General features: G+C 28.8%; 1 long non-coding RNA gene across 1 annotated transcript; it reads right to left on the bottom strand.

Annotated features, from left to right (window-relative positions):
* Nucleotides 1-2,654: 2,654 nt before the first annotated feature.
* On the bottom strand, nucleotides 2,655-8,334 carry LOC143074283 (uncharacterized). Its single transcript, XR_012977770.1, has 2 exons — nucleotides 8,199-8,334; nucleotides 2,655-3,157 (listed from the first exon to the last, which is right to left on the bottom strand). It is a non-coding gene; the product is annotated as an uncharacterized LOC143074283 (long non-coding RNA).
* Nucleotides 8,335-14,479: the final 6,145 nt, after the last annotated feature.

Here is a 14,479-nt window from a genome sequence, read left to right as displayed (position 1 = left end):
TTTAACCAAATGTGTATTTCGTCCTATTTAATTTGTTTATATTCCTTCTTTGGTTTGTCTTTGTTTAGTAAATATGTAGATTATCCAAAAGTTTGAGTATGATGTTCATCTTTACGTATATACTTCCTTCAAACACTTACAATGTAAATGTTTTCCCGTTGAATACGAATATTTATCGATTACTTTCAAGGAAATGTTTCATTACTTGTTAAAAGTAACGACACACAGTTTTATAATTACACTGTTACATATGTGTACATCTACTTATGAAATAAAACTATTTGTTGATAGCCCCATTAATTTCTATTTCAATTATGAAATTTTAATGTTTTTTTCTTAATTTAGAATAAAGTGACAGACATTTCATATTAATATTATACCTTACACTGACGTGTCCTACAAAATACAACATAACTTTAATTTCAAACTAGAGTGCATTCTTTCTCGGAAGTTTACTGGTACAAAACCAAAACCCTCTGATCTGAAGAACAGACAGTACGTTAAAAATGCCCTCTAATGTTGACGTTGATTTGTTATATTTGTTATAATTTACAGACAATTGTAGGAGGTTACATTTTAAGACATATATGTACTCGAACATTCCATATTTCTCATCAATTACAATTGATCCAACAGGAAACTGGTACCACCTTAGACTTAAAGATAAATGGACACGAACCTCAATGATTTTTTTACTTTCAATGTCCCGCAAAAAGTACCCATCAATGGCAATTTAAGGGTGATTATCTACTACTTAATACTTGTTGACAAAGGGCCACGAAAAAAAATTATATGATAGACAATATTGTATTATATCATTGTAGGATGCTGAGAGCCACTTTTATCTATCATAATTGCAGTTTAAACGTCTTGTGTTCAAAGTGTGAGAATATTTTATTTTAAACATTGTTAAATGCATTATATGTTTAAATTTGTGAAATATTAGAAGGTGCATAGTTCTATTATTTTCTTTTTATTTCCTGATATCTTATAATAAACAATTATGTGTTTTTGAAAAAGGTTAATTCAAAGAGTGCATTATATAGCTAGCTGTTATTGTTTTATGACTTTTTGTTTTGATACCTTTCTGAAAAATGCCCTGGCATTTGATTCGACTGTCATACAAGTGAGAGGTTTAGCTAGCTATAAAACCAGGTTCAATCCACCATTTTCTACATTAGAAAATACCTGTACCAAGTCAGGAATATGACAGTTGTTATCCATTCGTTTGAGGTGTTTGGACTTTTGATTTTGCCTTTTGCCTTTTGATTTTAGATTTTCCTTTTTGAATTTTCCTCGGAGTATTTTTGTGTTTTTACTTTTTGTTTGAAGGGTTTTAAGTTTACCTTTTTTTGTTCTTACAATCAGAGCTTACAGTATTCCTTGTTAAAATAAAATAAAAACCTATATTTAAATATACAAATTACAATTTACCCTTTAAAAGACAATGGAAGGTGGAGTAAACATCTATAAATTGTCTGGCATTTCACCACTATTCAACGATTTAATGATTAATAATTGTGCTTCATATCTCAAGTGGCTAACTTATAATTGTGACACAATTATTGATAACTTACAGATTATTATGACACTGAGTTTACAGTTAAAAAAATACCACATGCATTTGTATTTCATATACCTATTTTACTATTTACTGTAAAACACAGAATTATTACTCCATGATACAGTAAGAATTCAAATACTGTTGAATAATTAGAAATTTTCAGTACCTTCAATGTATTGTTCTATGGTATGACAGATCCTCTTGTCCGCTAGCAGAACGATATCTCATTTTACGAGATTACAGCGATATTTGTTGTATTGCCATTATTATTGTTGCGTTTGTAGGAACACATTACTTAAATGCTGACAATGGACAGGCCCAATTGATCATCTGCTTAATCAGTTATATTACTTTATAATTCGTGTGTGGTTGATGTACATCACTTGCAGCAAATGTTTTCAAATAAGTCTCCTCTTTAGATTTGACTCCAACCTGGTTAAACGAATGCATTGTTTTATAAAGGATTTAACGGCCTTGCTTTTGTGTTTCTATTTACAAGTTGGTGGTCAATTACCGTCTAACAGATGCCAATTGCGTCTTTAAAACAATGAATGGACAACAATTTCTAGTTGAGAAACAAACCAGTGCAACCACTCCTGGAAATAAAGTCTCAAAAAGGTCTGCAACAACTCCTACAACGGACCTTTTCGATAGAGAGAATCAAACAACCAAACCCAAAACACAAAGTTAAAAAGGAGAAATAAACATGTATGAACAATTATGTAGCTAACTCCTTTTTTTCTGTTGGTTTATCATCTCTTTACCCTTTTTTCGCAATGATTTGTTTGTATATAGTTTTATTATTATTCATACATATATGTATGACAAGCATATTCCCAAAGGTAAACAACCACCTTGAAGACGATGCTTTTTATGTAAATTTAAAAAAAAACAGTAAAACTAATAAAATATGTAGCGATGATTGTGATGGAATATTAGATTTCATACTTTCAAGAAGTAATAGAAAGAAGAGTAAAATAGAAAGGAACTTTAATGTTGTGTTTTATAACATAATGTCAAAGAGTAATAGAAATAAAAACAGTATTGGTTTGTGTTATCAACTGGATCATGCAAAGAATACAAACATAATTAAAGAATGTTCTTTAATAAACAGACCTAAAAACAATAAATATCTAATAATATTCCATAAATTTGCAATACCGATTCCTTTATGTATGTATTATCATAGTAGAAAGAACAGTTCTCAAACAAAATATAACTTCCAACAGTTTTACTGGAGTAAGAATCTCAAAATTCCAATCATATGCAGCTGGGAAAATAAATCCATGAATCAAACAGTAATCCAGCAACATTTAACTGCAGATCATAATTACATCTGGAAAAAACTACACTGTACATGTAAATTCGTTCGAATTAACTTTTGGCTTCAATATATTGCATCACTATACAAATACACGCACATGTATAGATACTGGGAAGGAATTTCTAGTCAAAATCCAGCAATAGTATTCCTCACACACATACGTATTCTTGTAAAAGTCTTCAGCATCACTAAATCCAAGAATTTTAGTCTTCTTGTGAAACAAGAAAATTTATCCTATTACCAAATGGTGTCGAATATATCTGAAATACCTACAAAAATAAAAACAAAATTGATACAATCAACTTCAACTAAAACAAAACATAGCAATATAAGTGCATTATTAGAACCAATAGAATTCATCAGAACAAAAACAACTGATAGAAATTACATGAGCAAACTATGGCTATTTATAGATGTGGGAAAATCCCTACACAAATTATTTAAAACATGTACACCTTTCCTGAACTGGTGTCCAATTTTTAGGATAGATAAAATATGCATAAAAGATCATGTATTTATTATATGTATAGTTATTATAATCATGTTATATATACTGTTGTTCTTAATGTATATATGTATTTTTTTATACTATGCATGTTATTGTTCTTGTATACATGTATGTTTGTCAAACGTATTTAGTTTTAAAATACTCGCTTTAAGCTACAAAAACTATAAGAAATATGAATAAAACTTTACATATCTGTTCCTTAAATTGTCAAGGACTAGGCCAAAAAGAAAAAAGAAATAGGGTTTATACTTGGTTAAAATATCAAAAAACAGATATACTTTTCATCCAAGAAACTCATTTTGTTAAAGAAATAGAAAATAAAGTAAGTAATGAATATGACGCAGATATTTTTCACAGTTTTGGCACAACACAATCAAAAGGAGTGGCTATATTTATTAAAAAAACAATAAACCCAAAGATAATTGATACTTTTACTGATCAAGAAGGTCGCATAATTCTTGTAAATGTTGAAATAAACAACAACATATTTTCTTTAATAAATTTATATGCACCTACAGTCCTTGGATGGTGTTAACTTCCCACTAACACCATACACCATTACACCATACACCATACACCATTACACCATACACCTTGTACCATTACACCATACACGTTACACCTTTGCACCATACACCTTACACTTTACACCATACACCATTCCCCATTCTATCTACACGATCCGAAATTACCCATAATGCAATTAAATTTTAAATATTAGCATTTTTTTTATGTTGATGCTTACAATCCGAAAAAATGAAACAAAAAAAACTTCGTTTGCAACCAATGAAAGGTCGTACACTATCATTCACACTATTCCCGATCGCACGTTACACAATCACACCATTCCTCATACACCATTACACCATTCCCCTTACACCATACACCATAGCACCATACACCTTACACCATTGCACCATATGTCATACAACATTACACCATACACGTTGTTTTGGGAAGTTTACACCATCCAAGGGCTGTAATGAGAAAAAAAAGCGAAACATCTTCTTTAAAAATGTAAATAAAATAATTGAAGAACATAGTCTTGGAATTTTAGTAGTAGGGGGAGATATGAATGAAACATTGAGTAGTTCAGACAGAAAGAATAATAATAAAAAAAGAGAACAAAAAACTACAAATAGTTTGAAAACTTTAATAAAAACAAACAAACTAGAAGATATTTGGAGACAATTACATCCGAAACTATATCAATATACATGGAAACGTAAAAATAAGGACGATGAGGCAAGTAGAATAGATTATTTTCTAACAGGTAAGGAATTGAGAACTATGATAAAGTCTACAGATATAAGACCAGCCCTAATTTCTAGTACAGACCATCAGGCAATTTCATTGAAAATTAACATGTCCAATGATAATAAGGGTAAAGGGTTCTTTAAAGTAAACAATAGCATACTTACTGACAAATCTTATAAAGATAAAATAGAAAAAGTTATAGACTATTTTATACTTAAAAGCAATTACACTGAAAATTTATCACAATTATGGGACCTGTTTAAAATTGAAGTAAGAGAATTAACAATACAGTTTTGCAAAAATAAATCTAGGCAAAGGAAAAATGAAATTCAAAATTTGGAAAAAAAACTTCAAACATTACAGAAAAGAAAGGATAATAATAAATCAAGTGAAGTAGAAAAGAACGAAATCAATTTATTAGAAAGTGAGATAGAATCTCTTTATAGTTATAAAGCAAAAGGTGCACAGATACGTTCAAGGATAAAATGGATAGAAGAAGGAGAAAAGAATTCTAAATTTTTTCTAGGATTAGAGAAAAGTAGACAAACAAGAAAAAATATAATAAATTTAAAAAACGAGAAAGGGGAGATAATTACGAAACAATCAGAAATACTAAATTTAGAAAAGAAATATTATGAAAAGCTTTACACAAGCACTAAACCAGATAAAAATTTTATAAACACATATATTAAGGATACAAATATTAAACAATCATTAAGTAAAGAAGAAAACAATTCTCTAAATGGACTTTTATCAACAGAAGAATGTACAAAATCAATTTTTCAAATGAAATAAAATAAATCCCCAGGCCTAGATGGACTCTCAGTAGAGTTTTATAGAGAATTTTGGGACAAATTAAAGAATTATGCAATTCAAAGCTTCAATTATTGCTATAAAAAAGGAATGTTATCTGAATCACAAAAAATAGGCCTAATTTCTCTAATATTTAAAAAAGGAGACCCCACTGAATTAGGTAATTACAGACCAATTACACTATTAAATGTTGATGTTAAAATTATTGCATATACATTAGCCCAAAGATTAAAACCTGTGATGTCAAAAATTATCCACAGTGACCAAAAAGGATACATTAAAAACCGTTATATAGGTTTTAATATACGTCAGATACAAGACATTATAGATCATGCTGAAAAGTTAAAAATAGATGGAGCTATACTTTTTCTAGATTTCTCCAAAGCCTTTAATTCCCTAGAGTGGGAATTCATGTATCAATCACTAACAAAATTTGGTATTGAAAATTCTATGTTAAGATGGGTCAAAACCTTGAATGCAGATATCAAGGCATGCATCTCTAATAATGGATGGATTTCAAGCCCACTGAATATTTTTAGAGGAATTCGACAAGGATGTCCTTTAAGCGCCATTTTATTTGTCTTTGCAGTCGAAATATTAGCCTGTAGAATAAAAAACGACAATAATCTTAAGGGAATAAATATAAAGTTAGATGGAAAAACGCACAGCCTTATAATAAGCCAGTTAGCTGATGATACTACATTGTTTCTCTGTTCTATGACGAAATCTCTCAGTCACTTAATATAATTGAAGTATTTGGTTCTCTATCAGGACTTATTTTAAATCGAAGTAAAACTGAAGGATTAGGTTTCGGAAAATTAAAACATATTCAGGACAATTTTGAGAATATTAACTGGAGCAAAGAGACTGTTAAAAGCCTAGGTATTCACTTTGGATATAATAAATCTCAATGTATGAATTTAAACATAGAAAAACAACTTCAAAAATCTGAAAAAATTCTTAACTCATGGAAAGAAAGAAAGTTAACAATGATCGGAAAAGTAACTGTTGTGAAATCTCTAGTTATACCAAATATAACATATTTAGCTTCTGTAACTGATATCGACAAAGATTCACTATTTAAGTTTAAAAAAATGATTTATGAATTCATTTGGGACCATAAAAAAGAAAAAATTAAAAGAAAAACAATTAACATGAAAAAAACTGAGGGAGGACTTGGAATGATAGATATTGACAAGTTTATTGATGCAATAAAAATTAAATGGGTAAAAAGATTAATAGAAGGTGAACAGTCAAATTGGAAAATTATTCCCACATTATACTTTAATCAAATTGAATATGGATCAAATTTTTTAATATTTCACATGAATCTGGATAATTTAAAATCAATAAATATAAAAAACAACAAAATCCCTAATTTTTACTTTGAAATACTTAAAACCTGGGTAAAATATGGCGGTGGTCAAACTAATAAACCAGAAAACTTTAGAACCATTAGACAACAAATTATATGGGGTAACAAATACATAAAGTTAAATGGGCACAGTTTAGTTTTTAATCTTTGGATAAAAGACATCATAATCTATGTAAATGACATAATTGATGACAAAGGTAGAATATCAAAAGTAAAAATACTCAATAAGTTAAAATGTAAAAGAAATTGGATTGCAGAAATACTACAAATAAGAAAGAGCATACCAAATCATTGGAAAGATATATTACAAAAACAAAACTCATCAAAAACTATTGTTAATTGTAAAAAACAACTATCTTTAAAACAAGGCGCAATTATATATGATTTACAAAAAAATAATAATAAAGATATTTATGTAATCTTATCTAATGTAAGTAAAGATATTCCTATAGGGTTTACAAAATGGCGGAAAGAACTAAATATAGATAAAATTCAACCAAAAATTAAATACACATTAAATTTTATTTTTAATTATTTTAGAAGACAATAAATTAAAAAAATGGTTCGATGGAAATTATTACATTATATACTACCTGTAGGTACACATCTTTTCACATGGAAAATTAAGAACACCAATCTGTGTTCAGTGTGTGGGGTACCAGATACTTATCAACACAATTTCATGGAATGTACTTATTTTAAAGTTTTTTGGAATAAAATTTGTATTTTATTACATAACCTTCATATTGGAGAGCATATAGTTACTTTAAAACACTTAGTAGTAGGATATAAAATAGAAGAGGACTCATTAAATGATATTAAGTATCTCTTGACAGTCATCCTATTCACTCTACACAAATGCAATTGTATTTCAAATAATAAGATAAATCAAGTTAATGTTTATGAAATATTTAAACAAGAATTTAAATACAGATATTATCTGATGGAGTATAGAAATAAAACAATAAGTAAGATGCTTAAAAATATTCAAAAATATATGTAATTGAAATGTATACAATTGTGTGGTGTGAAAATTAATAGCTATGCTAGACTTTATATTGTGTACATGTATGTTGCAGTTGTTGGTTTTTCATTTTTTGTATGTATAAACAAACCAAACAAGACACTTTATTTAATATAATATATAAAACTAAAATGATTATAATTCAACACTGATTTGTTTTGCACCATATATCATCAAGTAATTGTGTGTATGTTCACTTTGTTGGTATCAAATCACATGTTAAAAACCTTATTCTTTCTATCATATTTCCAGAAACATTTAATCTTTTTCACTCTAGATACATTTGTTTTGTTTCTAAGACAAAATTGTTAACGAATAGTAAATAACACTTACCAAACAAGTTTTATCTAATCCAAAAATTTATTTTCACAACAAACATGTGCTTCCTTTTGCACTAGCTTTCGGACAATGATTTGTAACTAATCCAGCACAAAAGGTCAAGTACAAATAACTGGGTCAAAGATGTAAACACGGGACGATGAATACAAATTCGGAAGGCAAATGATGTTCCGTAAACACGTGATTTATACTATGAAATTTTATTCTTAATATGTATACACTGTATTTAAAAGAATGTATATGTGATATATATAATTAACACTTTAATACTTAAGTATACTTTACTGAACTTTTCCCTGGAAATTCAGTAACTAAATACAGGGATACTCGGGCTAACGCTGTAATCCGAGTAGATTGTCAAAACAGCAGATATATAATAAAAGAGATTTACTTGGAAAAAAAAAAAAAAAAAAAAAAAAAAAATGAATGGACATCAGATCAACACCTCATCTAATTCGTCTTTAACTCAAACTCAAAGGTAAATGCCGTATTTCAAATATGACGTGAAGACCTTGTTATCAACTTTCGTGGAGACATTAATGCACAAATTTTACAAAAAATAGGTTGAAGACCGACATAGAATTCAAATAAACAAATGAAAATCCAACCTTGAAAGTAAAAATGATGTTGACATCCAAATGACAAATGTAAACAGAAAAATGATAAATTCAATAACGTCTTCTCAAGATAACATTGAAAACTAAAAACTGAGCTACACAAACCCTAACAAAAGCCGGGATAAACTGTTTTTTTTTTTGCTGCGAATGTGTTTTCCGATGATATATATCTTTGCTACTCTAAATATAACTTCGTTTTCTTATTTAACAAATTCACATTAGTCACAGAACATTGACACAAGAAATAATCAATCAATAAGTGTGGTGTCTAATTCCCATAACACCCAATGGCAAAATTACTTCCAAGGAATTACATTGATTTCCCAGGGAAATAAAAACCGATAATTTCTCATGTAAAATAAACGTGGTTATTTCACTCCTCTGACGTCATACAACAGTATGCGTTGTCAAGACGCCAATTACGTCGGATCAAAACAAATTAAGAATGCGTAGAACAATATATAGATCCTGACATTTTCTACGTTAATTTAATATAAAAAAAGAGGTCATTTGCCAATGTAAGAAAACGAATAACTAACTAAAGAATTAAAATTTCGAAAAATATTCAACTACGCGCATTCGTGAAATAATGTGATGTTCGGTCACTCATCTCTATGTGAATTCTTCGATGAGTTTTTCTATAAATAACCCTTATTTCTCATAATAAAGAAGACAGATTGAAGGAGTGATATCTTTATTCTTTTGAATTCCCTTTTTCTGAAATTAAACTGTATCAAAACTTTAACCTTTTATTTCGTGTACCTAACACATGTAGTAATGAGATTAAAGCTAGACTTGCCTTTTAATTACTGATCAATTGTTAATAAACTTATCCGGTTGTTTCGTTAGCTATTTACTGTAAAACACAGAATTATTACTCCATGATACAGTAAGAATTCAAATACTGTTGAATAATTAGAAATTTTCAGTACCTTCAATGTATTGTTCTATGGTATGACAGATCCTCTTGTCCGCTAGCAGAACGATATCTCATTTTACGAGATTACAGCGATATTTGTTGTATTGCCATTATTATTGTTGCGTTTGTAGGAACACATTACTTAAATGCTGACAATGGACAAGCCCAATTGATCATCTGCTTAATCAGTTATATTACTTTATAATTCGTGTGTGGTTGATGTACATCACTTGCAGCAAATGTTTTCAAATAAGTCTCCTCTTTAGATTTGACTTCAACCTGGTTAAACTGGTTAAACGAATGCATTGTTTTATAAAGGATTTAACGGCCTTGCTTTTGTGTTTCTATTTACAAGTTGGTGGTCAATTACCGTCTAACAGATGCCAATTGCGTCTTTAAAACAATGAATGGACATCAGATCAACACCTCATCTAATTCGTCTTTAACTCAAACTCAAAGGTAAATGCTGTATTTCAAATATGACGTGAAGACCTTGTTATCAACTTTCGTGGAGACATTAATGCACAAATTTTACAAAAAATAGGTTGAAGACCGACATAGAATTCAAATAAACAAATGAAAATCCAACCTTGAAAGTAAAAATGATGTTGACATCCAAATGACAAATGTAAACAGAAAAATGATAAATTCAATAACGTCTTCTCAAGATAACATTGAAAACTAAAAACTGAGCTACACAAACCCTAACAAAAGCCGGGATAAACTGTTTTTTTGCTGCGAATGTGTTTTCCGATGATATATATCTTTGCTACTCTAAATATAACTTCGTGTTCTTATTTAACAAATTCACATTAGTCACAGAACATTGACACAAGAAATAATCAATCAATAAGTGTGGTGTCTAATTCCCATAACACCCAATGGAAAAATTACTTCCAAGGAATTACATTGATTTCCCAGGGAAATAAAAACCAATAATTTCTCATATAAAATAAACGTGGTTATTTCACTCCTCTGACGTCATACAACAGTATGCGTTGTCAAGACGCCAATTACGTCGGATCAAAACAAATTAAGAATGCGTAGAACAATATATAGATCCTGACATTTTCTACGTTAATTTAATATAAAAAAAGAGGTCATTTGCCAATGTAAGAAAACGAATAACTAACTAAAGAATTAAAATTTCGAAAAATATTCAACTACGCGCATTCGTGAAATAATGTGATGTTCGGTCACTCATCTCTATGTGAATTCTTCGATGAGTTTTTCTATAAATAACCCTTATTTCTCATATATAATAAAGAAGACAGATTGAAGGAGTGATATCTTTATTCTTTTGAATTCCCTTTTTCTGAAATTAAACTGTATCAAAACTATAACCTTTTATTTCGTGTACCTAACACATGCAGTAATGAGATTAAAGCTAGACTTGCCTTTTAATTACTGATCAATTGTTAATAAACTTATCCGGTTGTTTCGTTAATAACTAAGTCATGTTTAGACATTACACAACTCAAGTATCATTACACTTACTACAACAAAACCACATGTATATTTTGTCATTCTTATGAATGTTAATGTTATAGCACTAGATAAATATCACTAAGTAGACTGTTAGACTTTATGTGCATTATCGTAATAGAAATGGGTTGGTGAAATTTGATTGATATCAAACTGTTATGTATTTCATATAATAAATGGAGGATTATTATAAATTAGTAAGATTGCCACAAATTAGCATGACCTAAAATGGATTTTGGAATTTAGTTCAAGACTTCTAATGTGTGTCGAACATTTATTTTTGCATTTTAACGTTTTCTGTAAGAGCCTTTCTGGTGATAGAAAATATAGAATTGAAGTGGTATTTCAATTTCTTTAAAGAAATTATTGAAATTAAAAGGAGAAGACTTTAAAAAATTAGTCACCAAATGCAAAAATGTCATATTTTCGTTTGTAAGACAAGGTAAAACATTTCATATTTCAATTATAGGTGTCTCGCTTAGCTTAGATTGAGCTAGTAATAAAGCCAGATTGTTCGGGTAATTCTTATACAAAGCAAGGAATATGGCAGCTGTGTTTTAATTGTCACGATTGTTTGACAGCATTTGTATTGCTGTCTATTATGGACATTTTCGTTTTTTAATTTGTCTGGAAATTCCGCAATTTTGTTAGATATATTTTTTTACAAAATTGAACTTAAGAATAACAATAACAACTCATTAATATTTTTCTGAAACAATCAAATCATCTTTATTGTGCTAAATGCTGTTTAACAATTTCCTTAGCTTACATCATTGGGCTAAGATTTCCTCTATATTATTTATCATATGTCTTTCAAGAATATATAATAAAATATTATATAAAAGTTAGTAAAATACAATTAAAAATAATACATAATATAAATACACATCAATATAGATTGATTCATTCATTTTCTTTTTTTTTTTGCTTACAAATCGGAAAAAACAAGCTACGAAAAGCAATCCATAGAGTTGCGAAGATGAAATTCGAAATGCTCACTGACTTGATTTGATTTGATTTCTGAGTTGTTTGAACCTTGTGTATACATGTAGATCTGATTAATGTACTATTTTTCGATATGATTAGCTTACCTGTGATTGGTTTGTTTTTGCAATAAGTTATAACATCATACTCTACATGCTGTATGTATAATTTCTCCTGAAATGTCAAGATAAACAATTTCTCAATCTTGTATTTTAGATATATTGAAATTTGATTCGGATGTAATGAAAAGGCGTTTTTATGTTGTACATTGTATTGTTAGATTTGTTGGTTATTGTTCCATAAATGTTTACTGTTCTTATATGTTTATTTATTAGTTGAAAATTGTCAATAGCAATTCACTTGTAAATTAGGTAAACACTTAAAAAAAAATTGTGTAACCAAATCCTCAGATACATGTAGATTGATGCACTTAATTTCTATTGCATGAAAAAAGCTTATCATTGAATTTGTATTATTTGTTATGTCTTATATCTTCTTATCATATTTTTTAAATATTATATTCAAACTTGACTTCGTGAAAAAAATGTGTATTTACGATATTAAGTAGTTTTTTAAGTAAGAATATTTTCAAATTCTTTTACCAATCAAGTCAGTCTCGGTAACTTAAATGTGAAGAAAATGGATAAGGGATGCGAAAATGCTTTTACCAGAAATATGTTCATACCAGATCATTTTATTTCTTGTCATATTTCTTAGATATGTATTTTTTTCAATCAGTTATAACACAGAAGTTAAAATAATATGCTATGTTTCTAAAATAAAAGAAAACGTCCATATTTACAAAGTTGTCAGCATGATACATTTGATACCAAAAAGCAACAACTCTGTATTTAACTTTTTTATATTATCACCTACATGTACCTATAATTTAAAGTTAAACCTATTTAGATTGGTTCAAGTCATCTTTATTGATAATTTGAACACAGACTGATTGAAAAATGTGATATTTTGCATGATAATAGCCCAACATGGATAAAATTGGTTAGAAATTGGAAAATCATCAATATTGAAGAAAATGAATTTCACCAGCACATAATTTTTTTGTTGCACCAATTATTATTTTACTGTCGTATAAACCCAAACTTCAGGTTAAGAACACAAAGATTATTTCTAGAAATGTTTGGCTCCTCAGAGGAGTACATCCGTAAGAAGATTGATAATGTAAGATTGTTTCGACTTTCCGTCTTTAATTTGCAATGGAGGTCGGTCTTTTTGTGAATTCCTTTTCACTGACATCATTAAAGAGAAATTGTTTCAATGACTACATGTAATGGTTATTCATTTCTCAATGTTTTGTTGCAAGTATGTCAGGTAAGGATTTTTTCAAGATAAATTGCAAACAAAACAAAAACTTGAAATTGTCTTGGTACAAAATTATCATATATGTTTGTTATATTTTACAAAACGACAGGATAACCTATTTTCGACATTAAGATGTGCAATATCACTGATTCATAAAAAAAATCAGGACAATATAACTCAAGCATAATTCTGCTAATCACGTTAAAGTATATTTATGTATGTATTTTCAAGGCGATAAATATCAAAATATCAAAATATATTTTTCGAATGAAAAAAAAACGATGAAATCCCTTAATTCTTATTTGATAATATTAACTAATGGTTCAAACATAAAAGGTTATTTTTTTACTACATGTATTGGTACAATTTAACCTATAGGACTTGCAGATTAGTCACCAAACACATGAAATGAACATATGTTCTGCGTATGAAACATGTAAGCACATGATCATTAAAAATATCTTCATAATGCATTTTTATCTCTAAAACCATAAATTGAGTCAATGAAGAAACGTAAACAATGAAACACGAGCCTTTTATACACGTATATATTTTCATATTTCCATATTTATGAAATTCCATAATATTATGGTATTTCCTATGTTTTCTGGACTGGTTTTACAGTAATGAACTTACGACAAATACAGAATAAAAGTGTCATGACTTGAGAGAGCCACATACAGAAGTTAGCAGGGTTTAACATGTTTGTGAATCATCCATCTAATGTTGGAGAGTAGTGTAGCAGCACTGTATTAGACCAAAATATAAAACATCGGTGGCTTGTCTAAATTATTTGTCTATAGATATTACGAAGTTTATCAAAAACAACTTGCATTAAAACGACAGACACAAATGAACGATACTAGAATACTTGCAGTTACTGAGAGTTGGTTCACAGCCAATAAAAACTTAAGAATGTTTGTCCCATCGATTTATAATTGATTACT

The sequence above is a fragment of the Mytilus galloprovincialis genome, chromosome 5 (genome assembly GCF_965363235.1).
Source record: "Mytilus galloprovincialis chromosome 5, xbMytGall1.hap1.1, whole genome shotgun sequence".
NCBI lineage: Eukaryota > Metazoa > Mollusca > Bivalvia > Mytilida > Mytilidae > Mytilus > Mytilus galloprovincialis.
This window is presented reverse-complemented; position numbering and strand designations above follow the sequence as displayed.